The 24418-nt window shown below is 45.8% G+C and overlaps 9 non-coding genes across 9 annotated transcripts; all 9 read left to right on the top strand.

Moving 5' to 3' along the window:
- The first annotated feature begins 987 nt into the window (after positions 1 to 987).
- LOC142693208 (U2 spliceosomal RNA) lies at positions 988 to 1178 on the top strand. The gene has a single exon (XR_012861573.1). It is a non-coding gene; the product is annotated as a U2 spliceosomal RNA (small nuclear RNA).
- A 1276-nt stretch (positions 1179 to 2454) lies between these two features.
- Positions 2455 to 2645, top strand: LOC142693209 (U2 spliceosomal RNA). Its single transcript, XR_012861574.1, has one exon. It is a non-coding gene; the product is annotated as a U2 spliceosomal RNA (small nuclear RNA).
- A 1280-nt stretch (positions 2646 to 3925) lies between these two features.
- On the top strand, positions 3926 to 4116 carry LOC142693389 (U2 spliceosomal RNA). Its single transcript, XR_012861737.1, has one exon. It is a non-coding gene; the product is annotated as a U2 spliceosomal RNA (small nuclear RNA).
- Positions 4117 to 5404: 1288 nt separating this feature from the next.
- On the top strand, positions 5405 to 5595 carry LOC142693210 (U2 spliceosomal RNA). The gene has a single exon (XR_012861575.1). It is a non-coding gene; the product is annotated as a U2 spliceosomal RNA (small nuclear RNA).
- Positions 5596 to 6875: 1280 nt separating this feature from the next.
- Positions 6876 to 7066, top strand: LOC142693211 (U2 spliceosomal RNA). Its single transcript, XR_012861576.1, has one exon. It is a non-coding gene; the product is annotated as a U2 spliceosomal RNA (small nuclear RNA).
- A 1284-nt stretch (positions 7067 to 8350) lies between these two features.
- Positions 8351 to 8541, top strand: LOC142693212 (U2 spliceosomal RNA). Its single transcript, XR_012861577.1, has one exon. It is a non-coding gene; the product is annotated as a U2 spliceosomal RNA (small nuclear RNA).
- Positions 8542 to 9825: 1284 nt separating this feature from the next.
- On the top strand, positions 9826 to 10016 carry LOC142693215 (U2 spliceosomal RNA). The gene has a single exon (XR_012861579.1). It is a non-coding gene; the product is annotated as a U2 spliceosomal RNA (small nuclear RNA).
- A 1292-nt stretch (positions 10017 to 11308) lies between these two features.
- On the top strand, positions 11309 to 11499 carry LOC142693384 (U2 spliceosomal RNA). The gene has a single exon (XR_012861732.1). It is a non-coding gene; the product is annotated as a U2 spliceosomal RNA (small nuclear RNA).
- A 1280-nt stretch (positions 11500 to 12779) lies between these two features.
- Positions 12780 to 12970, top strand: LOC142693385 (U2 spliceosomal RNA). Its single transcript, XR_012861733.1, has one exon. It is a non-coding gene; the product is annotated as a U2 spliceosomal RNA (small nuclear RNA).
- Positions 12971 to 24418: the final 11448 nt, after the last annotated feature.

Raw genomic sequence — 24418 nt, forward strand, 5'->3', positions numbered from 1 at the left:
GCCAGCCACTGATTGATTGATTGATTGATTGATTGATTGATTGATTGATGCAGCACAACAGTCAAATAGTGGAGTGGAGTAGGGGAACAGCAAACAGCCAATAAAGCAGCCCGCCCGCTCGCCTGCCCGCCACAATGGACCTACCTGTGTACACTAGATGGATGTGATGGAATGTACTGTCGTCCCTACATTTCAAGAAGAAGTAAGAATTGCAGTTGCAACAAAGCCTTGCTTGCCTACAAAGAGAGCAGCAATTTGGATTTGTTACTATGTTACCTAGAAGAATAACAAACTGTGCAAGGATGGAGGTTGTAGGAGCAAGGAGAAGTTGTCTGTAAAGTTGGTGGATGCCTATTTTCCATTTTGCAGTCCCTTGTCTCCCTCTTGTGGCCTCCTGGAGGCAACTAGCTGTGCAAAAAAAAGACAGCCTGGCGGCCGGCTGTTGCAGTGTTGCCCTCTCAGGCAACACTGAGTGACTGACTGAGCCTCACCGTCTTATATAAAGTTCAGACGGAACTTTGCACGTGTCATAGTGGAGCCCTCAGGATTCCAGAGCCAGCTTTCTGACATCATAATGGGGCCTCAGAGATAAAAGCCTGGGCCCAGGCAGTGTTGGTCAGTGCTGCTCAGCAGGCAGCACTGGACTGGACTGGATTACAGCTGATACAAGGTGTGAAGGAACAAGGGGTGGCTGTGGGCATGCACTTGCTGCCGCTGCCAGTGTTTATCTGCATGGCAGCAGGGCATTTGGGCGTTGCCAGGAAGGCGTTTTTATGTAGATTCCTCCTCTTTCAGCACTGCATTGTGGTGCAAGCAAAAGAAGCAAATCCTGTCTGGCTTCCTCTCCGGCCTTTATTCACCTCCCGTGTAGCTGTGAGTGTGTGAGCCTGCAGGGCCCCATGGAATTGCCTAGAAGTAGGCTGAATCGCTGCAAGGGCTGAACAGCAGTATCGGGCAGGCTCGGGCAACGCGCGGCCCGTTCGGGTTATCGCTTCTCGGCCTTTTGGCTAAGATCAAGTGTAGTATCTGTTCTTATCAGTTTAATATCTGATACGTCCCCTATCTGGGGACCATATATTAAATGGATTTTTAGAACAGGGAGATGGAAATAGAGCTTGCTCTGTCCACTCCACGCATTGACCTGGTATTGCAGTATTTCCAGGACCGGTGCACCCTTTCCTTATGTGTTGACTAAAAGCAGATTCCAAAAGTGTTTTTTGTCTTTGCTATTGTTTCTGTCTTTCTGAAGGGATCTCCCCTTTTAATCCCATTATTTCAACACCTGTTGGACAATGCATGAGTGATAATGAGCTCATTGATTAAATGCAATTAATGAATAGATTGCCACCTCTTGTTGTGTGTCGTCTGTGTTTCTGTGTTTCCGGCATTTCACATTGGAACACCTCATTCACCTTCCTTGTCTTCTCTCCGCCCTCCCTTTTAGGTAAGTTAAAGAGCTGCACCTGAGCCAGCCACTGATTGATTGATTGATTGATTGATTGATTGATTGATTGATGCAGCACAACAGTCAAATAGTGGAGTGGAGTAGGGGAACAGCAAACAGCCAATAAAGCAGCCCGCCCGCTCGCCTGCCCGCCACAATGGACCTACCTGTGTACACTAGATGGATGTGATGGAATGTACTGTCGTCCCTACATTTCAAGAAGAAGTAAGAATTGCAGTTGCAACAAAGCCTTGCTTGCCTACAAAGAGAGCAGCAATTTGGATTTGTTACTATGTTACCTAGAAGAATAACAAACTGTGCAAGGATGGAGGTTGTAGGAGCAAGGAGAAGTTGTCTGTAAAGTTGGTGGATGCCTATTTTCCATTTTGCAGTCCCTTGTCTCCCTCTTGTGGCCTCCTGGAGGCAACTAGCTGTGCAAAAAAAAGACAGCCTGGCGGCCGGCTGTTGCAGTGTTGCCCTCTCAGGCAACACTGAGTGACTGACTGAGCCTCACCGTCTTATATAAAGTTCAGACGGAACTTTGCACGTGTCATAGTGGAGCCCTCAGGATTCCAGAGCCAGCTTTCTGACATCATAATGGGGCCTCAGAGATAAAAGCCTGGGCCCAGGCAGTGTTGGTCAGTGCTGCTCAGCAGGCAGCACTGGACTGGACTGGATTACAGCTGATACAAGGTGTGAAGGAACAAGGGGTGGCTGTGGGCATGCACTTGCTGCCGCTGCCAGTGTTTATCTGCATGGCAGCAGGGCATTTGGGCGTTGCCAGGAAGGCATTTTTATGTAGATTCCTCCTCTTTCAGCACTGCATTGTGGTGCAAGCAAAAGAAGCAAATCCTGTCTGGCTTCCTCTCCGGCCTTTATTCACCTCCCGTGTAGCTGTGAGTGTGTGAGCCTGCAGGGCCCCATGGAATTGCCTAGAAGTAGGCTGAATCGCTGCAAGGGCTGAACAGCAGTATCGGGCAGGCTCGGGCAACGCGCGGCCCGTTCGGGTTATCGCTTCTCGGCCTTTTGGCTAAGATCAAGTGTAGTATCTGTTCTTATCAGTTTAATATCTGATACGTCCCCTATCTGGGGACCATATATTAAATGGATTTTTAGAACAGGGAGATGGAAATAGAGCTTGCTCTGTCCACTCCACGCATTGACCTGGTATTGCAGTATTTCCAGGACCGGTGCACCCTTTCCTTATGTGTTGACTAAAAGCAGATTCCAAAAGTGTTTTTTGTCTTTGCTATTGTTTCTGTCTTTCTGAAGGGATCTCCCCTTTTAATCCCATTATTTCAACACCTGTTGGACAATGCATGAGTGATAATGAGCTCATTGATTAAATGCAATTAATGAATAGATTGCCACCTCTTGTTGTGTGTCGTCTGTGTTTCTGTGTTTCCGCCATTTCACATTGGAACACCTCATTCACCTTCCTTGTCTTCTCTCCGCCCTCCCTTTTAGGTAAGTTAAAGAGCTGCACCTGAGCCAGCCACTGATTGATTGATTGATTGATTGATTGATTGATTGATTGATTGATGCAGCACAACAGTCAAATAGTGGAGTGGAGTAGGGGAACAGCAAACAGCCAATAAAGCAGCCCGCCCGCTCGCCTGCCCGCCACAATGGACCTACCTGTGTACACTAGATGGATGTGATGGAATGTACTGTCGTCCCTACATTTCAAGAAGAAGTAAGAATTGCAGTTGCAACAAAGCCTTGCTTGCCTACAAAGAGAGCAGCAATTTGGATTTGTTACTATGTTACCTAGAAGAATAACAAACTGTGCAAGGATGGAGGTTGTAGGAGCAAGGAGAAGTTGTCTGTAAAGTTGGTGGATGCCTATTTTCCATTTTGCAGTCCCTTGTCTCCCTCTTGTGGCCTCCTGGAGGCAACTAGCTGTGCAAAAAAAAGACAGCCTGGCGGCCGGCTGTTGCAGTGTTGCCCTCTCAGGCAACACTGAGTGACTGACTGAGCCTCACCGTCTTATATAAAGTTCAGACGGAACTTTGCACGTGTCATAGTGGAGCCCTCAGGATTCCAGAGCCAGCTTTCTGACATCATATTGGGGCCTCAGAGATAAAAGCCTGGGCCCAGGCAGTGTTGGTCAGTGCTGCTCAGCAGGCAGCACTGGACTGGACTGGATTACAGCTGATACAAGGTGTGAAGGAACAAGGGGTGGCTGTGGGCATGCACTTGCTGCCGCTGCCAGTGTTTATCTGCATGGCAGCAGGGCATTTGGGCGTTGCCAGGAAGGCGTTTTTATGTAGATTCCTCCTCTTTCAGCACTGCATTGTGGTGCAAGCAAAAGAAGCAAATCCTGTCTGGCTTCCTCTCCGGCCTTTATTCACCTCCCGTGTAGCTGTGAGTGTGTGAGCCTGCAGGGCCCCATGGAATTGCCTAGAAGTAGGCTGAATCGCTGCAAGGGCTGAACAGCAGTATCGGGCAGGCTCGGGCAACGCGCGGCCCGTTCGGGTTATCGCTTCTCGGCCTTTTGGCTAAGATCATGTGTAGTATCTGTTCTTATCAGTTTAATATCTGATACGTCCCCTATCTGGGGACCATATATTAAATGGATTTTTAGAACAGGGAGATGGAAATAGAGCTTGCTCTGTCCACTCCACGCATTGACCTGGTATTGCAGTATTTCCAGGACCGGTGCACCCTTTCCTTATGTGTTGACTAAAAGCAGATTCCAAAAGTGTTTTTTGTCTTTGCTATTGTTTCTGTCTTTCTGAAGGGATCTCCCCTTTTAATCCCATTATTTCAACACCTGTTGGACAATGCATGAGTGATAATGAGCTCATTGATTAAATGCAATTAATGAATAGATTGCCACCTCTTGTTGTGTGTCGTCTGTGTTTCTGTGTTTCCGGCATTTCACATTGGAACACCTCATTCACCTTCCTTGTCTTCTCTCCGCCCTCCCTTTTAGGTAAGTTAAAGAGCTGCACCTGAGCCAGCCACTGATTGATTGATTGATTGATTGATTGATTGATTGATTGATTGATTGATTGATGCAGCACAACAGTCAAATAGTGGAGTGGAGTAGGGGAACAGCAAACAGCCAATAAAGCAGCCCGCCCGCTCGCCTGCCCGCCACAATGGACCTACCTGTGTACACTAGATGGATGTGATGGAATGTACTGTCGTCCCTACATTTCAAGAAGAAGTAAGAATTGCAGTTGCAAGAAAGCCTTGCTTGCCTACAAAGAGAGCAGCAATTTGGATTTGTTACTATGTTACCTAGAAGAATAACAAACTGTGCAAGGATGGAGGTTGTAGGAGCAAGGAGAAGTTGTCTGTAAAGTTGGTGGATGCCTATTTTCCATTTTGCAGTCCCTTGTCTCCCTCTTGTGGCCTCCTGGAGGCAACTAGCTGTGCAAAAAAAAGACAGCCTGGCGGCCGGCTGTTGCAGTGTTGCCCTCTCAGGCAACACTGAGTGACTGACTGAGCCTCACCGTCTTATATAAAGTTCAGACGGAACTTTGCACGTGTCATAGTGGAGCCCTCAGGATTCCAGAGCCAGCTTTCTGACATCATAATGGGGCCTCAGAGATAAAAGCCTGGGCCCAGGCAGTGTTGGTCAGTGCTGCTCAGCAGGCAGCACTGGACTGGACTGGATTACAGCTGATACAAGGTGTGAAGGAACAAGGGGTGGCTGTGGGCATGCACTTGCTGCCGCTGCCAGTGTTTATCTGCATGGCAGCAGGGCATTTGGGCGTTGCCAGGAAGGCGTTTTTATGTAGATTCCTCCTCTTTCAGCACTGCATTGTGGTGCAAGCAAAAGAAGCAAATCCTGTCTGGCTTCCTCTCCGGCCTTTATTCACCTCCCGTGTAGCTGTGAGTGTGTGAGCCTGCAGGGCCCCATGGAATTGCCTAGAAGTAGGCTGAATCGCTGCAAGGGCTGAACAGCAGTATCGGGCAGGCTCGGGCAACGCGCGGCCCGTTCGGGTTATCGCTTCTCGGCCTTTTGGCTAAGATCAAGTGTAGTATCTGTTCTTATCAGTTTAATATCTGATACGTCCCCTATCTGGGGACCATATATTAAATGGATTTTTAGAACAGGGAGATGGAAATAGAGCTTGCTCTGTCCACTCCACGCATTGACCTGGTATTGCAGTATTTCCAGGACCGGTGCACCCTTTCCTTATGTGTTGACTAAAAGCAGATTCCAAAAGTGTTTTTTGTCTTTGCTATTGTTTCTGTCTTTCTGAAGGGATCTCCCCTTTTAATCCCATTATTTCAACACCTGTTGGACAATGCATGAGTGATAATGAGCTCATTGATTAAATGCAATTAATGAATAGATTGCCACCTCTTGTTGTGTGTCGTCTGTGTTTCTGTGTTTCCGGCATTTCACATTGGAACACCTCATTCACCTTCCTTGTCTTCTCTCCGCCCTCCCTTTTAGGTAAGTTAAAGAGCTGCACCTGAGCCAGCCACTGATTGATTGATTGATTGATTGATTGATTGATTGATTGATTAATGCAGCACAACAGTCAAATAGTGGAGTGGAGTAGGGGAACAGCAAACAGCCAATAAAGCAGCCCGCCCGCTCGCCTGCCCGCCACAATGGACCTACCTGTGTACACTAGATGGATGTGATGGAATGTACTGTCGTCCCTACATTTCAAGAAGAAGTAAGAATTGCAGTTGCAAGAAAGCCTTGCTTGCCTACAAAGAGAGCAGCAATTTGGATTTGTTACTATGTTACCTAGAAGAATAACAAACTGTGCAAGGATGGAGGTTGTAGGAGCAAGGAGAAGTTGTCTGTAAAGTTGGTGGATGCCTATTTTCCATTTTGCAGTCCCTTGTCTCCCTCTTGTGGCCTCCTGGAGGCAACTAGCTGTGCAAAAAAAAGACAGCCTGGCGGCCGGCTGTTGCAGTGTTGCCCTCTCAGGCAACACTGAGTGACTGACTGAGCCTCACCGTCTTATATAAAGTTCAGACGGAACTTTGCACGTGTCATAGTGGAGCCCTCAGGATTCCAGAGCCAGCTTTCTGACATCATAATGGGGCCTCAGAGATAAAAGCCTGGGCCCAGGCAGTGTTGGTCAGTGCTGCTCAGCAGGCAGCACTGGACTGGACTGGATTACAGCTGATACAAGGTGTGAAGGAACAAGGGGTGGCTGTGGGCATGCACTTGCTGCCGCTGCCAGTGTTTATCTGCATGGCAGCAGGGCATTTGGGCGTTGCCAGGAAGGCGTTTTTATGTAGATTCCTCCTCTTTCAGCACTGCATTGTGGTGCAAGCAAAAGAAGCAAATCCTGTCTGGCTTCCTCTCCGGCCTTTATTCACCTCCCGTGTAGCTGTGAGTGTGTGAGCCTGCAGGGCCCCATGGAATTGCCTAGAAGTAGGCTGAATCGCTGCAAGGGCTGAACAGCAGTATCGGGCAGGCTCGGGCAACGCGCGGCCCGTTCGGGTTATCGCTTCTCGGCCTTTTGGCTAAGATCAAGTGTAGTATCTGTTCTTATCAGTTTAATATCTGATACGTCCCCTATCTGGGGACCATATATTAAATGGATTTTTAGAACAGGGAGATGGAAATAGAGCTTGCTCTGTCCACTCCACGCATTGACCTGGTATTGCAGTATTTCCAGGACCGGTGCACCCTTTCCTTATGTGTTGACTAAAAGCAGATTCCAAAAGTGTTTTTTGTCTTTGCTATTGTTTCTGTCTTTCTGAAGGGATCTCCCCTTTTAATCCCATTATTTCAACACCTGTTGGACAATGCATGAGTGATAATGAGCTCATTGATTAAATGCAATTAATGAATAGATTGCCACCTCTTGTTGTGTGTCGTCTGTGTTTCTGTGTTTCCGGCATTTCACATTGGAACACCTCATTCACCTTCCTTGTCTTCTCTCCGCCCTCCCTTTTAGGTAAGTTAAAGAGCTGCACCTGAGCCAGCCACTGATTGATTGATTGATTGATTGATTGATTGATTGATTGATTGATTGATGCAGCACAACAGTCAAATAGTGGAGTGGAGTAGGGGAACAGCAAACAGCCAATAAAGCAGCCCGCCCGCTCGCCTGCCCGCCACAATGGACCTACCTGTGTACACTAGATGGATGTGATGGAATGTACTGTCGTCCCTACATTTCAAGAAGAAGTAAGAATTGCAGTTGCAAGAAAGCCTTGCTTGCCTACAAAGAGAGCAGCAATTTGGATTTGTTACTATGTTACCTAGAAGAATAACAAACTGTGCAAGGATGGAGGTTGTAGGAGCAAGGAGAAGTTGTCTGTAAAGTTGGTGGATGCCTATTTTCCATTTTGCAGTCCCTTGTCTCCCTCTTGTGGCCTCCTGGAGGCAACTAGCTGTGCAAAAAAAAGACAGCCTGGCGGCCGGCTGTTGCAGTGTTGCCCTCTCAGGCAACACTGAGTGACTGACTGAGCCTCACCGTCTTATATAAAGTTCAGACGGAACTTTGCACGTGTCATAGTGGAGCCCTCAGGATTCCAGAGCCAGCTTTCTGACATCATAATGGGGCCTCAGAGATAAAAGCCTGGGCCCAGGCAGTGTTGGTCAGTGCTGCTCAGCAGGCAGCACTGGACTGGACTGGATTACAGCTGATACAAGGTGTGAAGGAACAAGGGGTGGCTGTGGGCATGCACTTGCTGCCGCTGCCAGTGTTTATCTGCATGGCAGCAGGGCATTTGGGCGTTGCCAGGAAGGCGTTTTTATGTAGATTCCTCCTCTTTCAGCACTGCATTGTGGTGCAAGCAAAAGAAGCAAATCCTGTCTGGCTTCCTCTCCGGCCTTTATTCACCTCCCGTGTAGCTGTGAGTGTGTGAGCCTGCAGGGCCCCATGGAATTGCCTAGAAGTAGGCTGAATCGCTGCAAGGGCTGAACAGCAGTATCGGGCAGGCTCGGGCAACGCGCGGCCCGTTCGGGTTATCGCTTCTCGGCCTTTTGGCTAAGATCAAGTGTAGTATCTGTTCTTATCAGTTTAATATCTGATACGTCCCCTATCTGGGGACCATATATTAAATGGATTTTTAGAACAGGGAGATGGAAATAGAGCTTGCTCTGTCCACTCCACGCATTGACCTGGTATTGCAGTATTTCCAGGACCGGTGCACCCTTTCCTTATGTGTTGACTAAAAGCAGATTCCAAAAGTGTTTTTTGTCTTTGCTATTGTTTCTGTCTTTCTGAAGGGATCTCCCCTTTTAATCCCATTATTTCAACACCTGTTGGACAATGCATGAGTGATAATGAGCTCATTGATTAAATGCAATTAATGAATAGATTGCCACCTCTTGTTGTGTGTCGTCTGTGTTTCTGTGTTTCCGGCATTTCACATTGGAACACCTCATTCACCTTCCTTGTCTTCTCTCCGCCCTCCCTTTTAGGTAAGTTAAAGAGCTGCACCTGAGCCAGCCACTGATTGATTGATTGATTGATTGATTGATTGATTGATTGATTGATTAATGCAGCACAACAGTCAAATAGTGGAGTGGAGTAGGGGAACAGCAAACAGCCAATAAAGCAGCCCGCCCGCTCGCCTGCCCGCCACAATGGACCTACCTGTGTACACTAGATGGATGTGATGGAATGTACTGTCGTCCCTACATTTCAAGAAGAAGTAAGAATTGCAGTTGCAACAAAGCCTTGCTTGCCTACAAAGAGAGCAGCAATTTGGATTTGTTACTATGTTACCTAGAAGAATAACAAACTGTGCAAGGATGGAGGTTGTAGGAGCAAGGAGAAGTTGTCTGTAAAGTTGGTGGATGCCTATTTTCCATTTTGCAGTCCCTTGTCTCCCTCTTGTGGCCTCCTGGAGGCAACTAGCTGTGCAAAAAAAAGACAGCCTGGCGGCCGGCTGTTGCAGTGTTGCCCTCTCAGGCAACACTGAGTGACTGACTGAGCCTCACCGTCTTATATAAAGTTCAGACGGAACTTTGCACGTGTCATAGTGGAGCCCTCAGGATTCCAGAGCCAGCTTTCTGACATCATAATGGGGCCTCAGAGATAAAAGCCTGGGCCCAGGCAGTGTTGGTCAGTGCTGCTCAGCAGGCAGCACTGGACTGGACTGGATTACAGCTGATACAAGGTGTGAAGGAACAAGGGGTGGCTGTGGGCATGCACTTGCTGCCGCTGCCAGTGTTTATCTGCATGGCAGCAGGGCATTTGGGCGTTGCCAGGAAGGCGTTTTTATGTAGATTCCTCCTCTTTCAGCACTGCATTGTGGTGCAAGCAAAAGAAGCAAATCCTGTCTGGCTTCCTCTCCGGCCTTTATTCACCTCCCGTGTAGCTGTGAGTGTGTGAGCCTGCAGGGCCCCATGGAATTGCCTAGAAGTAGGCTGAATCGCTGCAAGGGCTGAACAGCAGTATCGGGCAGGCTCGGGCAACGCGCGGCCCGTTCGGGTTATCGCTTCTCGGCCTTTTGGCTAAGATCAAGTGTAGTATCTGTTCTTATCAGTTTAATATCTGATACGTCCCCTATCTGGGGACCATATATTAAATGGATTTTTAGAACAGGGAGATGGAAATAGAGCTTGCTCTGTCCACTCCACGCATTGACCTGGTATTGCAGTATTTCCAGGACCGGTGCACCCTTTCCTTATGTGTTGACTAAAAGCAGATTCCAAAAGTGTTTTTTGTCTTTGCTATTGTTTCTGTCTTTCTGAAGGGATCTCCCCTTTTAATCCCATTATTTCAACACCTGTTGGACAATGCATGAGTGATAATGAGCTCATTGATTAAATGCAATTAATGAATAGATTGCCACCTCTTGTTGTGTGTCGTCTGTGTTTCTGTGTTTCCGGCATTTCACATTGGAACACCTCATTCACCTTCCTTGTCTTCTCTCCGCCCTCCCTTTTAGGTAAGTTAAAGAGCTGCACCTGAGCCAGCCACTGATTGATTGATTGATTGATTGATTGATTGATTGATTGATTGATTGATTGATTGATGCAGCACAACAGTCAAATAGTGGAGTGGAGTAGGGGAACAGCAAACAGCCAATAAAGCAGCCCGCCCGCTCGCCTGCCCGCCACAATGGACCTACCTGTGTACACTAGATGGATGTGATGGAATGTACTGTCGTCCCTACATTTCAAGAAGAAGTAAGAATTGCAGTTGCAACAAAGCCTTGCTTGCCTACAAAGAGAGCAGCAATTTGGATTTGTTACTATGTTACCTAGAAGAATAACAAACTGTGCAAGGATGGAGGTTGTAGGAGCAAGGAGAAGTTGTCTGTAAAGTTGGTGGATGCCTATTTTCCATTTTGCAGTCCCTTGTCTCCCTCTTGTGGCCTCCTGGAGGCAACTAGCTGTGCAAAAAAAAGACAGCCTGGCGGCCGGCTGTTGCAGTGTTGCCCTCTCAGGCAACACTGAGTGACTGACTGAGCCTCACCGTCTTATATAAAGTTCAGACGGAACTTTGCACGTGTCATAGTGGAGCCCTCAGGATTCCAGAGCCAGCTTTCTGACATCATAATGGGGCCTCAGAGATAAAAGCCTGGGCCCAGGCAGTGTTGGTCAGTGCTGCTCAGCAGGCAGCACTGGACTGGACTGGATTACAGCTGATACAAGGTGTGAAGGAACAAGGGGTGGCTGTGGGCATGCACTTGCTGCCGCTGCCAGTGTTTATCTGCATGGCAGCAGGGCATTTGGGCGTTGCCAGGAAGGCGTTTTTATGTAGATTCCTCCTCTTTCAGCACTGCATTGTGGTGCAAGCAAAAGAAGCAAATCCTGTCTGGCTTCCTCTCCGGCCTTTATTCACCTCCCGTGTAGCTGTGAGTGTGTGAGCCTGCAGGGCCCCATGGAATTGCCTAGAAGTAGGCTGAATCGCTGCAAGGGCTGAACAGCAGTATCGGGCAGGCTCGGGCAACGCGCGGCCCGTTCGGGTTATCGCTTCTCTGCCTTTTGGCTAAGATCAAGTGTAGTATCTGTTCTTATCAGTTTAATATCTGATACGTCCCCTATCTGGGGACCATATATTAAATGGATTTTTAGAACAGGGAGATGGAAATAGAGCTTGCTCTGTCCACTCCACGCATTGACCTGGTATTGCAGTATTTCCAGGACCGGTGCACCCTTTCCTTATGTGTTGACTAAAAGCAGATTCCAAAAGTGTTTTTTGTCTTTGCTATTGTTTCTGTCTTTCTGAAGGGATCTCCCCTTTTAATCCCATTATTTCAACACCTGTTGGACAATGCATGAGTGATAATGAGCTCATTGATTAAATGCAATTAATGAATAGATTGCCACCTCTTGTTGTGTGTCGTCTGTGTTTCTGTGTTTCCGGCATTTCACATTGGAACACCTCATTCACCTTCCTTGTCTTCTCTCCGCCCTCCCTTTTAGGTAAGTTAAAGAGCTGCACCTGAGCCAGCCACTGATTGATTGATTGATTGATTGATTGATTGATTGATTGATTGATGCAGCACAACAGTCAAATAGTGGAGTGGAGTAGGGGAACAGCAAACAGCCAATAAAGCAGCTCGCCCGCTCGCCTGCCCGCCACAATGGACCTACCTGTGTACACTAGATGGATGTGATGGAATGTACTGTCGTCCCTACATTTCAAGAAGAAGTAAGAATTGCAGTTGCAACAAAGCCTTGCTTGCCTACAAAGAGAGCAGCAATTTGGATTTGTTACTATGTTACCTAGAAGAATAACAAACTGTGCAAGGATGGAGGTTGTAGGAGCAAGGAGAAGTTGTCTGTAAAGTTGGTGGATGCCTATTTTCCATTTTGCAGTCCCTTGTCTCCCTCTTGTGGCCTCCTGGAGGCAACTAGCTGTGCAAAAAAAAGACAGCCTGGCGGCCGGCTGTTGCAGTGTTGCCCTCTCAGGCAACACTGAGTGACTGACTGAGCCTCACCGTCTTATATAAAGTTCAGACGGAACTTTGCACGTGTCATAGTGGAGCCCTCAGGATTCCAGAGCCAGCTTTCTGACATCATAATGGGGCCTCAGAGATAAAAGCCTGGGCCCAGGCAGTGTTGGTCAGTGCTGCTCAGCAGGCAGCACTGGACTGGACTGGATTACAGCTGATACAAGGTGTGAAGGAACAAGGGGTGGCTGTGGGCATGCACTTGCTGCCGCTGCCAGTGTTTATCTGCATGGCAGCAGGGCATTTGGGCGTTGCCAGGAAGGCGTTTTTATGTAGATTCCTCCTCTTTCAGCACTGCATTGTGGTGCAAGCAAAAGAAGCAAATCCTGTCTGGCTTCCTCTCCGGCCTTTATTCACCTCCCGTGTAGCTGTGAGTGTGTGAGCCTGCAGGGCCCCATGGAATTGCCTAGAAGTAGGCTGAATCGCTGCAAGGGCTGAACAGCAGTATCGGGCAGGCTCGGGCAACGCGCGGCCCGTTCGGGTTATCGCTTCTCTGCCTTTTGGCTAAGATCAAGTGTAGTATCTGTTCTTATCAGTTTAATATCTGATACGTCCCCTATCTGGGGACCATATATTAAATGGATTTTTAGAACAGGGAGATGGAAATAGAGCTTGCTCTGTCCACTCCACGCATTGACCTGGTATTGCAGTATTTCCAGGACCGGTGCACCCTTTCCTTATGTGTTGACTAAAAGCAGATTCCAAAAGTGTTTTTTGTCTTTGCTATTGTTTCTGTCTTTCTGAAGGGATCTCCCCTTTTAATCCCATTATTTCAACACCTGTTGGACAATGCATGAGTGATAATGAGCTCATTGATTAAATGCAATTAATGAATAGATTGCCACCTCTTGTTGTGTGTCGTCTGTGTTTCTGTGTTTCCGGCATTTCACATTGGAACACCTCATTCACCTTCCTTGTCTTCTCTCCGCCCTCCCTTTTAGGTAAGTTAAAGAGCTGCACCTGAGCCAGCCACTGATTGATTGATTGATTGATTGATTGATTGATTGATTGATTGATTGATTGATTGATTGATTGATGCAGCACAACAGTCAAATAGTGGAGTGGAGTAGGGGAACAGCAAACAGCCAATAAAGCAGCCCGCCCGCTCGCCTGCCCGCCACAATGGACCTACCTGTGTACACTAGATGGATGTGATGGAATGTACTGTCGTCCCTACATTTCAAGAAGAAGTAAGAATTGCAGTTGCAACAAAGCCTTGCTTGCCTACAAAGAGAGCAGCAATTTGGATTTGTTACTATGTTACCTAGAAGAATAACAAACTGTGCAAGGATGGAGGTTGTAGGAGCAAGGAGAAGTTGTCTGTAAAGTTGGTGGATGCCTATTTTCCATTTTGCAGTCCCTTGTCTCCCTCTTGTGGCCTCCTGGAGGCAACTAGCTGTGCAAAAAAAAGACAGCCTGGCGGCCGGCTGTTGCAGTGTTGCCCTCTCAGGCAACACTGAGTGACTGACTGAGCCTCACCGTCTTATATAAAGTTCAGACGGAACTTTGCACGTGTCATAGTGGAGCCCTCAGGATTCCAGAGCCAGCTTTCTGACATCATAATGGGGCCTCAGAGATAAAAGCCTGGGCCCAGGCAGTGTTGGTCAGTGCTGCTCAGCAGGCAGCACTGGACTGGACTGGATTACAGCTGATACAAGGTGTGAAGGAACAAGGGGTGGCTGTGGGCATGCACTTGCTGCCGCTGCCAGTGTTTATCTGCATGGCAGCAGGGCATTTGGGCGTTGCCAGGAAGGCGTTTTTATGTAGATTCCTCCTCTTTCAGCACTGCATTGTGGTGCAAGCAAAAGAAGCAAATCCAGAAGAGGCTGGACGCAGCTGCAGGCTTAAGGGAAGCCGACATGACCGTCCTGGTAGGGAAAGGGTTAATGTTACGAGGTCAGGGAAAGTTGAAGGAGCTGAAGGAGGGACGGGGAGGAGTTAAGGGGGGCGGGGGGGCCGTTACTGCGCTTCCCGCTGTTTCTCGGCATTGAGCCGGAAGCAGCGGGAGGAGTAACACACAGTAAGCAAAGCTCCCCGTTGCCCGGTTTTTTAGTAATGGCAGAGGCCTTGATTTTAGAGCGGCTGCGCGCCGCTGCTGTGCACCACGGTCCCGGATGGCTGGAGGAGACCGTGGCTGCATTAACGCGGATCCCGGACGCCGTTTCGCCACGTCGGGCACGGCGTTCGGGGTCTGTTGTAAGGGACATCAAAACCACAAAAAAGGCCATACTCACTAGGTAGGTGGGTGGGTGAAAACCCGTTCCCATCAGGACGCAGACGGGTCAAAGAATGCTGCAGAAGGAGTGTGCATTAAGTAGTGATAGCCCCTCCCACTAGTCTTGAGGGGAGTGGCGGACTAAGTGCTCAAAGGTGTGCGATAAATGAGTGTCAGTGTAGTGCTAGGGTGTGAATGGATGGTAAAAAATAAATATGTATGTATGAAAGTGTGTAATAATGTAAAAAAAAAAAAAAAAAAAAATATAAATAAATAAATAAATAAATGTGATAAATAGGGGTCAGTGCTGTGAATAGTACATGGGGTGTCAGTACTATGTGTAATACGTGGAGGGATAATGTGCTGGTCGTCAGGCATGGCGTATCTTGCCGAATAACAGCCTATTTGTAACGCCGCTAGTGTTAGCTAAAGCGGGCTGCTCTGCATTCCAAACCAAACGCCAGCACATCATGCCCTCCCAGCATATAAGACCCGGCTGCGTCCTGAAAAAAAGTGTAGTATACGTAGTAAGAAATATCCATGAAACATGGGGTATTAGTTGTTATTTTGGCCAAAATACGCAAAGCTCGCAACCCAACGTCAAGGGTCCCCAGTGCCTTGCGAGTCCCTAACCAGAACTTTTCGTTCCTAATTTAAAAACACAAACAGAAAAAATGGGACATAAAGATCATCAAAACCACAAAAAAGGCCATACTCACTAGGTAGGTGGGTGGGTGAAAACCCGTTCCCATCAGGACGCAGACGGGTCAAAGAATGCTGCAGAAGGAGTGTGCATTAAGTAGTGATAGCCCCTCCCACTAGTCTTGAGGGGAGTGGCGGACTAAGTGCTCAAAGGTGTGCGATAAATGAGTGTCAGTGTAGTGCTAGGGTGTGAATGGATGGTAAAAAATAAATATGTATGTATGAAAGTGTGTAATAATGTAAAAAAAAAAAAAAAAAATAAATAAATAAATAAATAAATGTGATAAATAGGGGTCAGTGCTGTGAATAGTACATGGGGTGTCAGTACTATGTGTAATACGTGGAGGGATAATGTGCTGGTCGTCAGGCATGGCGTATCTTGCCGAATAACAGCCTATTTGTAACGCCGCTAGTGTTAGCTAAAGCGGGCTGCTCTGCATTCCAAACCAAACGCCAGCACATCATGCCCTCCCAGCATATAAGACCCGGCTGCGTCCTGAAAAAAAGTGTAGTATACGTAGTAAGAAATATCCATGAAACATGGGGTATTAGTTGTTATTTTGGCCAAAATACGCAAAGCTCGCAACCCAACGTCAAGGGTCCCCAGTGCCTTGCGAGTCCCTAACCAGAACTTTTCGTTCCTAATTTAAAAACACAAACAGAAAAAATGGGACATAAAGATCATCAAAACCACAAAAAAGGCCATACTCACTAGGTAGGTGGGTGGGTGAAAACCCGTTCCCATCAGGACGCAGACGGGTCAAAGAATGCTGCAGAAGGAGTGTGCATTAAGTAGTGATAGCCCCTCCCACTAGTCTTGAGGGGAGTGGCGGACTAAGTGCTCAAAGGTGTGCGATAAATGAGTGTCAGTGTAGTGCTAGGGTGTGAATGGATGGTAAAAAATAAATATGTATGTATGAAAGTGTGTAATAATGTAAAAAAAAAAAAAAAAAAAAAAAAAAAAATAAATAAATAAATAAATAAATAAATGTGATAAATAGGGGTCAGTGCTGTGAATAGTACATGGGGTGTCAGTACTATGTGTAATACGTGGAGGGATAATGTGCTGGTCGTCAGGCATGGCGTATCTTGCCGAATAACAGCCTATTTGTAACGCCGCTAGTGTTAGCTAAAGCGGGCTGCTCTGCATTCCAAACCAAACGCCAGCACATCATGCCCTCCCAGCATATAAGACCCGGCTGCGTCCTGAAAAAAAGTGTAGTATACGTAGTAAGAAATATCCATGAAACATGGGGTATTAGTTGTTATTTTGGCCAAAATACGCAAAGCTCGCAACCCAACGTCAAGGGTCCCCAGTGCCTTGCGAGTCCCTAACCAGAACTTTTCGTTCCTAATTTAAAAACACAAACAGAAAAAATGGGACATAAAGATCATCAAAACCACAAAAAAGGCCATACTCACTAGGTAGGTGGGTGGGTGAAAACCCGTTCCCATCAGGACGCAGACGGGTCAAAGAATGCTGCAGAAGGAGTGTGCATTAAGTAGTGATAGCCCCTCCCACTAGTCTTGAGGGGAGTGGCGGACTAAGTGCTCAAAGGTGTGCGATAAATGAGTGTCAGTGTAGTGCTAGGGTGTGAATGGATGGTAAAAAATAAATATGTATGTATGAAAGTGTGTAATAATGTAAAAAAAAAAAAAAAAAAAAAAAAAAAAAAATAAATAAATGTGATAAATAGGGGTCAGTGCTGTGAATAGTACATGGGGTGTCAGTACTATGTGTAATACGTGGAGGGATAATGTGCTGGTCGTCAGGCATGGCGTATCTTGCCGAATAACAGCCTATTTGTAACGCCGCTAGTGTTAGCTAAAGCGGGCTGCTCTGCATTCCAAACCAAACGCCAGCACATCATGCCCTCCCAGCATATAAGACCCGGCTGCGTCCTGAAAAAAAGTGTAGTATACGTAGTAAGAAATATCCATGAAACATGGGGTATTAGTTGTTATTTTGGCCAAAATACGCAAAGCTCGCAACCCAACGTCAAGGGTCCCCAGTGCCTTGCGAGTCCCTAACCAGAACTTTTCGTTCCTAATTTAAAAACACAAACAGAAAAAATGGGACATAAAGATCATCAAAACCACAAAAAAGGCCATACTCACTAGGTAGGTGGGTGGGTGAAAACCCGTTCCCATCAGGACGCAGACGGGTCAAAGAATGCTGCAGAAGGAGTGTGCATTAAGTAGTGATAGCCCCTCCCACTAGTCTTGAGGGGAGTGGCGGACTAAGTGCTCAAAGGTGTGCGATAAATGAGTGTCAGTGTAGTGCTAGGGTGTGAATGGATGGTAAAAAATAAATATGTATGTATGAAAGTGTGTAATAATGTAAAAAAAAAAAAAAAAAAAAAAAAAAAATAAATAAATAAATAAATAAATGTGATAAATAGGGGTCAGTGCTGTGAATAGTACATGGGGTGTCAGTACTATGTGTAATACGTGGAGGGATAATGTGCTGGTCGTCAGGCATGGCGTATCTTGCCGAATAACAGCCTATTTGTAACGCCGCTAGTGTTAGCTAAAGCGGGCTGCTCTGCATTCCAAACCAAACGCCAGCACATCATGCCCTCCCAGCATATAAGACCCGGCTGCGTCCTGAAAAAAAGTGTAGTATACGTAGTAAGAAATATCCATGAAACATGGGGTATTAGTTGTTATTTTGGCCAAAATACGCAAAGCTCGCAACCCAACGTCAAGGGTCCCCAGTGCCTTGCGAGTCCCTAACCAGAACTTTTCGTTCCTAATTTAAAAACACAAACAGAAAAAATGGGACATAAAGATCATCAAAACCACAAAAAAGGCCATACTCACTAGGTAGGTGGGTGGGAACCCGTTCCCATCAGGACGCAGACGGGTCAAAGAATGCTGCAGAAGGAGTGTGCATTAAGTAGTGATAGCCCCTCCCACTAGTCTTGAGGGGAGTGGCGGACTAAGTGCTCAAAGGTGTGCGATAAATGAGTGTCAGTGTAGTGCTAGGGTGTGAATGGATGGTAAAAAATAAATATGTATGTATGAAAGTGTGTAATAATGTAAAAAAAAAAAAAAAATAAATAAATAAATAAATGTGATAAATAGGGGTCAGTGCTGTGAATAGTACATGGGGTGTCAGTACTATGTGTAATACGTGGAGGGATAATGTGCTGGTCGTCAGGCATGGCGTATCTTGCCGAATAACAGCCTATTTGTAACGCCGCTAGTGTTAGCTAAAGCGGGCTGCTCTGCATTCCAAACCAAACGCCAGCACATCATGCCCTCCCAGCATATAAGACCCGGCTGCGTCCTGAAAAAAAGTGTAGTATACGTAGTAAGAAATATCCATGAAACATGGGGTATTAGTTGTTATTTTGGCCAAAATACGCAAAGCTCGCAACCCAACGTCAAGGGTCCCCAGTGCCTTGCGAGTCCCTAACCAGAACTTTTCGTTCCTAATTTAAAAACACAAACAGAAAAAATGGGACATAAAGATCATCAAAACCACAAAAAAGGCCATACTCACTAGGTAGGTGGGTGGGTGAAAACCCGTTCCCATCAGGACGCAGACGGGTCAAAGAATGCTGCAGAAGGAGTGTGCATTAAGTAGTGATAGCCCCTCCCACTAGTCTTGAGGGGAGTGGCGGACTAAGTGCTCAAAGGTGTGCGATAAATGAGTGTCAGTGTAGTGCTAGGGTGTGAATGGATGGTAAAAAATAAATATGTATGTATGAAAGTGTGTAATAATGTAAAAAAAAAAAAAAAAATAAATAAATAAATAAATAAATGTGATAAATAGGGGTCAGTGCTGTGAATAGTACATGGGGTGTCAGTACTATGTGTAATACGTGGAGGGATAATGTGCTGGTCGTCAGGCATGGCGTATCTTGCCGAATAACAGCCTATTTGTAACGCCGCTAGTGTTAGCTAAAGCGGGCTGCTCTGCATTCCAAACCAAACGCCAGCACATCATGCCCTCCCAGCATATAAGACCCGGCTGCGTCCTGAAAAAAAGTGTAGTATACGTAGTAAGAAATATCCATGAAACATGGGGTATTAGTTGTTATTTTGGCCAAAATACGCAAAGCTCGCAACCCAACGTCAAGGGTCCCCAGTGCCTTGCGAGTCCCTAACCAGAACTTTTCGTTCCTAATTTAAAAACACAAACAGAAAAAATGGGACATAAAGATCATCAAAACCACAAAAAAGGCCATACTCACTAGGTAGGTGGGTGGGTGAAAACCCGTTCCCATCAGGACGCAGACGGGTCAAAGAATGCTGCAGAAGGAGTGTGCATTAAGTAGTGATAGCCCCTCCCACTAGTCTTGAGGGGAGTGGCGGACTAAGTGCTCAAAGGTGTGCGATAAATGAGTGTCAGTGTAGTGCTAGGGTGTGAATGGATGGTAAAAAATAAATATGTATGTATGAAAGTGTGTAATAATGTAAAAAAAAAAAAAAAAAAAAAAAAAAAAAAAAAAAATAAATAAATAAATAAATAAATAAATAAATGTGATAAATAGGGGTCAGTGCTGTGAATAGTACATGGGGTGTCAGTACTATGTGTAATACGTGGAGGGATAATGTGCTGGTCGTCAGTTCTGGTTAGGGACTCGCAAGGCACTGGGGACCCTTGACGTTGGGTTGCGAGCTTTGCGTATTTTGGCCAAAATAACAACTAATACCCCATGTTTCATGGATATTTCTTACTACGTATACTACACTTTTTTTCAGGACGCAGCCGGGTCTTATATGCTGGGAGGGCATGATGTGCTGGCGTTTGGTTTGGAATGCAGAGCAGCCCGCTTTAGCTAACACTAGCGGCGTTACAAATAGGCTGTTATTCGGCAAGATACGCCATGCCTGACGACCAGCACATTATCCCTCCACGTATTACACATAGTACTGACACCCCATGTACTATTCACAGCACTGACCCCTATTTATCACATTTATTTATTTATTTATTTATTTTTTTTTTTTTTTTTACATTATTACACACTTTCATACATACATATTTATTTTTTACCATCCATTCACACCCTAGCACTACACTGACACTCATTTATCGCACACCTTTGAGCACTTAGTCCGCCACTCCCCTCAAGACTAGTGGGAGGGGCTATCACTACTTAATGCACACTCCTTCTGCAGCATTCTTTGACCCGTCTGCGTCCTGATGGGAACGGGTTTTCACCCACCCACCTACCTAGTGAGTATGGCCTTTTTTGTGGTTTTGATGATCTTTATGTCCCATTTTTTCTGTTTGTGTTTTTAAATTAGGAACGAAAAGTTCTGGTTAGGGACTCGCAAGGCACTGGGGACCCTTGACGTTGGGTTGCGAGCTTTGCGTATTTTGGCCAAAATAACAACTAATACCCCATGTTTCATGGATATTTCTTACTACGTATACTACACTTTTTTTCAGGACGCAGCCGGGTCTTATATGCTGGGAGGGCATGATGTGCTGGCGTTTGGTTTGGAATGCAGAGCAGCCCGCTTTAGCTAACACTAGCGGCGTTACAAATAGGCTGTTATTCGGCAAGATACGCCATGCCTGACGACCAGCACATTATCCCTCCACGTATTACACATAGTACTGACACCCCATGTACTATTCACAGCACTGACCCCTATTTATCACATTTATTTATTTATTTATTTATTTTTTTTTTTTTTTTACATTATTACACACTTTCATACATACATATTTATTTTTTACCATCCATTCACACCCTAGCACTACACTGACACTCATTTATCGCACACCTTTGAGCACTTAGTCCGCCACTCCCCTCAAGACTAGTGGGAGGGGCTATCACTACTTAATGCACACTCCTTCTGCAGCATTCTTTGACCCGTCTGCGTCCTGATGGGAACGGGTTTTCACCCACCCACCTACCTAGTGAGTATGGCCTTTTTTGTGGTTTTGATGATCTTTATGTCCCATTTTTTCTGTTTGTGTTTTTAAATTAGGAACGAAAAGTTCTGGTTAGGGACTCGCAAGGCACTGGGGACCCTTGACGTTGGGTTGCGAGCTTTGCGTATTTTGGCCAAAATAACAACTAATACCCCATGTTTCATGGATATTTCTTACTACGTATACTACACTTTTTTTCAGGACGCAGCCGGGTCTTATATGCTGGGAGGGCATGATGTGCTGGCGTTTGGTTTGGAATGCAGAGCAGCCCGCTTTAGCTAACACTAGCGGCGTTACAAATAGGCTGTTATTCGGCAAGATACGCCATGCCTGACGACCAGCACATTATCCCTCCACGTATTACACATAGTACTGACACCCCATGTACTATTCACAGCACTGACCCCTATTTATCACATTTATTTATTTATTTATTTATTTATTTTTTTTTTTACATTATTACACACTTTCATACATACATATTTATTTTTTACCATCCATTCACACCCTAGCACTACACTGACACTCATTTATCGCACACCTTTGAGCACTTAGTCCGCCACTCCCCTCAAGACTAGTGGGAGGGGCTATCACTACTTAATGCACACTCCTTCTGCAGCATTCTTTGACCCGTCTGCGTCCTGATGGGAACGGGTTTTCACCCACCCACCTACCTAGTGAGTATGGCCTTTTTTGTGGTTTTGATGATCTTTATGTCCCATTTTTTCTGTTTGTGTTTTTAAATTAGGAACGAAAAGTTCTGGTTAGGGACTCGCAAGGCACTGGGGACCCTTGACGTTGGGTTGCGAGCTTTGCGTATTTTGGCCAAAATAACAACTAATACCCCATGTTTCATGGATATTTCTTACTACGTATACTACACTTTTTTTCAGGACGCAGCCGGGTCTTATATGCTGGGAGGGCATGATGTGCTGGCGTTTGGTTTGGAATGCAGAGCAGCCCGCTTTAGCTAACACTAGCGGCGTTACAAATAGGCTGTTATTCGGCAAGATACGCCATGCCTGACGACCAGCACATTATCCCTCCACGTATTACACATAGTACTGACACCCCATGTACTATTCACAGCACTGACCCCTATTTATCACATTTATTTATTTATTTATTTATTTTTTATTTTTTTTTTACATTATTACACACTTTCATACATACATATTTATTTTTTACCATCCATTCACACCCTAGCACTACACTGACACTCATTTATCGCACACCTTTGAGCACTTAGTCCGCCACTCCCCTCAAGACTAGTGGGAGGGGCTATCACTACTTAATGCACACTCCTTCTGCAGCATTCTTTGACCCGTCTGCGTCCTGATGGGAACGGGTTTTCACCCACCCACCTACCTAGTGAGTATGGCCTTTTTTGTGGTTTTGATGATCTTTATGTCCCATTTTTTCTGTTTGTGTTTTTAAATTAGGAACGAAAAGTTCTGGTTAGGGACTCGCAAGGCACTGGGGACCCTTGACGTTGGGTTGCGAGCTTTGCGTATTTTGGCCAAAATAACAACTAATACCCCATGTTTCATGGATATTTCTTACTACGTATACTACACTTTTTTTCAGGACGCAGCCGGGTCTTATATGCTGGGAGGGCATGATGTGCTGGCGTTTGGTTTGGAATGCAGAGCAGCCCGCTTTAGCTAACACTAGCGGCGTTACAAATAGGCTGTTATTCGGCAAGATACGCCATGCCTGACGACCAGCACATTATCCCTCCACGTATTACACATAGTACTGACACCCCATGTACTATTCACAGCACTGACCCCTATTTATCACATTTATTTATTTATTTATTTATTTTTTTTTTTTTTTTTTACATTATTACACACTTTCATACATACATATTTATTTTTTACCATCCATTCACACCCTAGCACTACACTGACACTCATTTATCGCACACCTTTGAGCACTTAGTCCGCCACTCCCCTCAAGACTAGTGGGAGGGGCTATCACTACTTAATGCACACTCCTTCTGCAGCATTCTTTGACCCGTCTGCGTCCTGATGGGAACGGGTTTTCACCCACCCACCTACCTAGTGAGTATGGCCTTTTTTGTGGTTTTGATGATCTTTATGTCCCATTTTTTCTGTTTGTGTTTTTAAATTAGGAACGAAAAGTTCTGGTTAGGGACTCGCAAGGCACTGGGGACCCTTGACGTTGGGTTGCGAGCTTTGCGTATTTTGGCCAAAATAACAACTAATACCCCATGTTTCATGGATATTTCTTACTACGTATACTACACTTTTTTTCAGGACGCAGCCGGGTCTTATATGCTGGGAGGGCATGATGTGCTGGCGTTTGGTTTGGAATGCAGAGCAGCCCGCTTTAGCTAACACTAGCGGCGTTACAAATAGGCTGTTATTCGGCAAGATACGCCATGCCTGACGACCAGCACATTATCCCTCCACGTATTACACATAGTACTGACACCCCATGTACTATTCACAGCACTGACCCCTATTTATCACATTTATTTATTTATTTATTTTTTTTTTTTTTTTTTTTTTTACATTATTACACACTTTCATACATACATATTTATTTTTTACCATCCATTCACACCCTAGCACTACACTGACACTCATTTATCGCACACCTTTGAGCACTTAGTCCGCCACTCCCCTCAAGACTAGTGGGAGGGGCTATCACTACTTAATGCACACTCCTTCTGCAGCATTCTTTGACCCGTCTGCGTCCTGATGGGAACGGGTTTTCACCCACCCACCTACCTAGTGAGTATGGCCTTTTTTGTGGTTTTGATGATCTTTATGTCCCATTTTTTCTGTTTGTGTTTTTAAATTAGGAACGAAAAGTTCTGGTTAGGGACTCGCAAGGCACTGGGGACCCTTGACGTTGGGTTGCGAGCTTTGCGTATTTTGGCCAAAATAACAACTAATACCCCATGTTTCATGGATATTTCTTACTACGTATACTACACTTTTTTTCAGGACGCAGCCGGGTCTTATATGCTGGGAGGGCATGATGTGCTGGCGTTTGGTTTGGAATGCAGAGCAGCCCGCTTTAGCTAACACTAGCGGCGTTACAAATAGGCTGTTATTCGGCAAGATACGCCATGCCTGACGACCAGCACATTATCCCTCCACGTATTACACATAGTACTGACACCCCATGTACTATTCACAGCACTGACCCCTATTTATCACATTTATTTATTTATTTATTTATTTATTTATTTTTTTTTTTTTTTTTTTTTTTACATTATTACACACTTTCATACATACATATTTATTTTTTACCATCCATTCACACCCTAGCA

Source organism: Rhinoderma darwinii (genome assembly GCF_050947455.1).
Source record: "Rhinoderma darwinii isolate aRhiDar2 chromosome 5 unlocalized genomic scaffold, aRhiDar2.hap1 SUPER_5_unloc_42, whole genome shotgun sequence".
Lineage (NCBI taxonomy): Eukaryota > Metazoa > Chordata > Amphibia > Anura > Rhinodermatidae > Rhinoderma > Rhinoderma darwinii.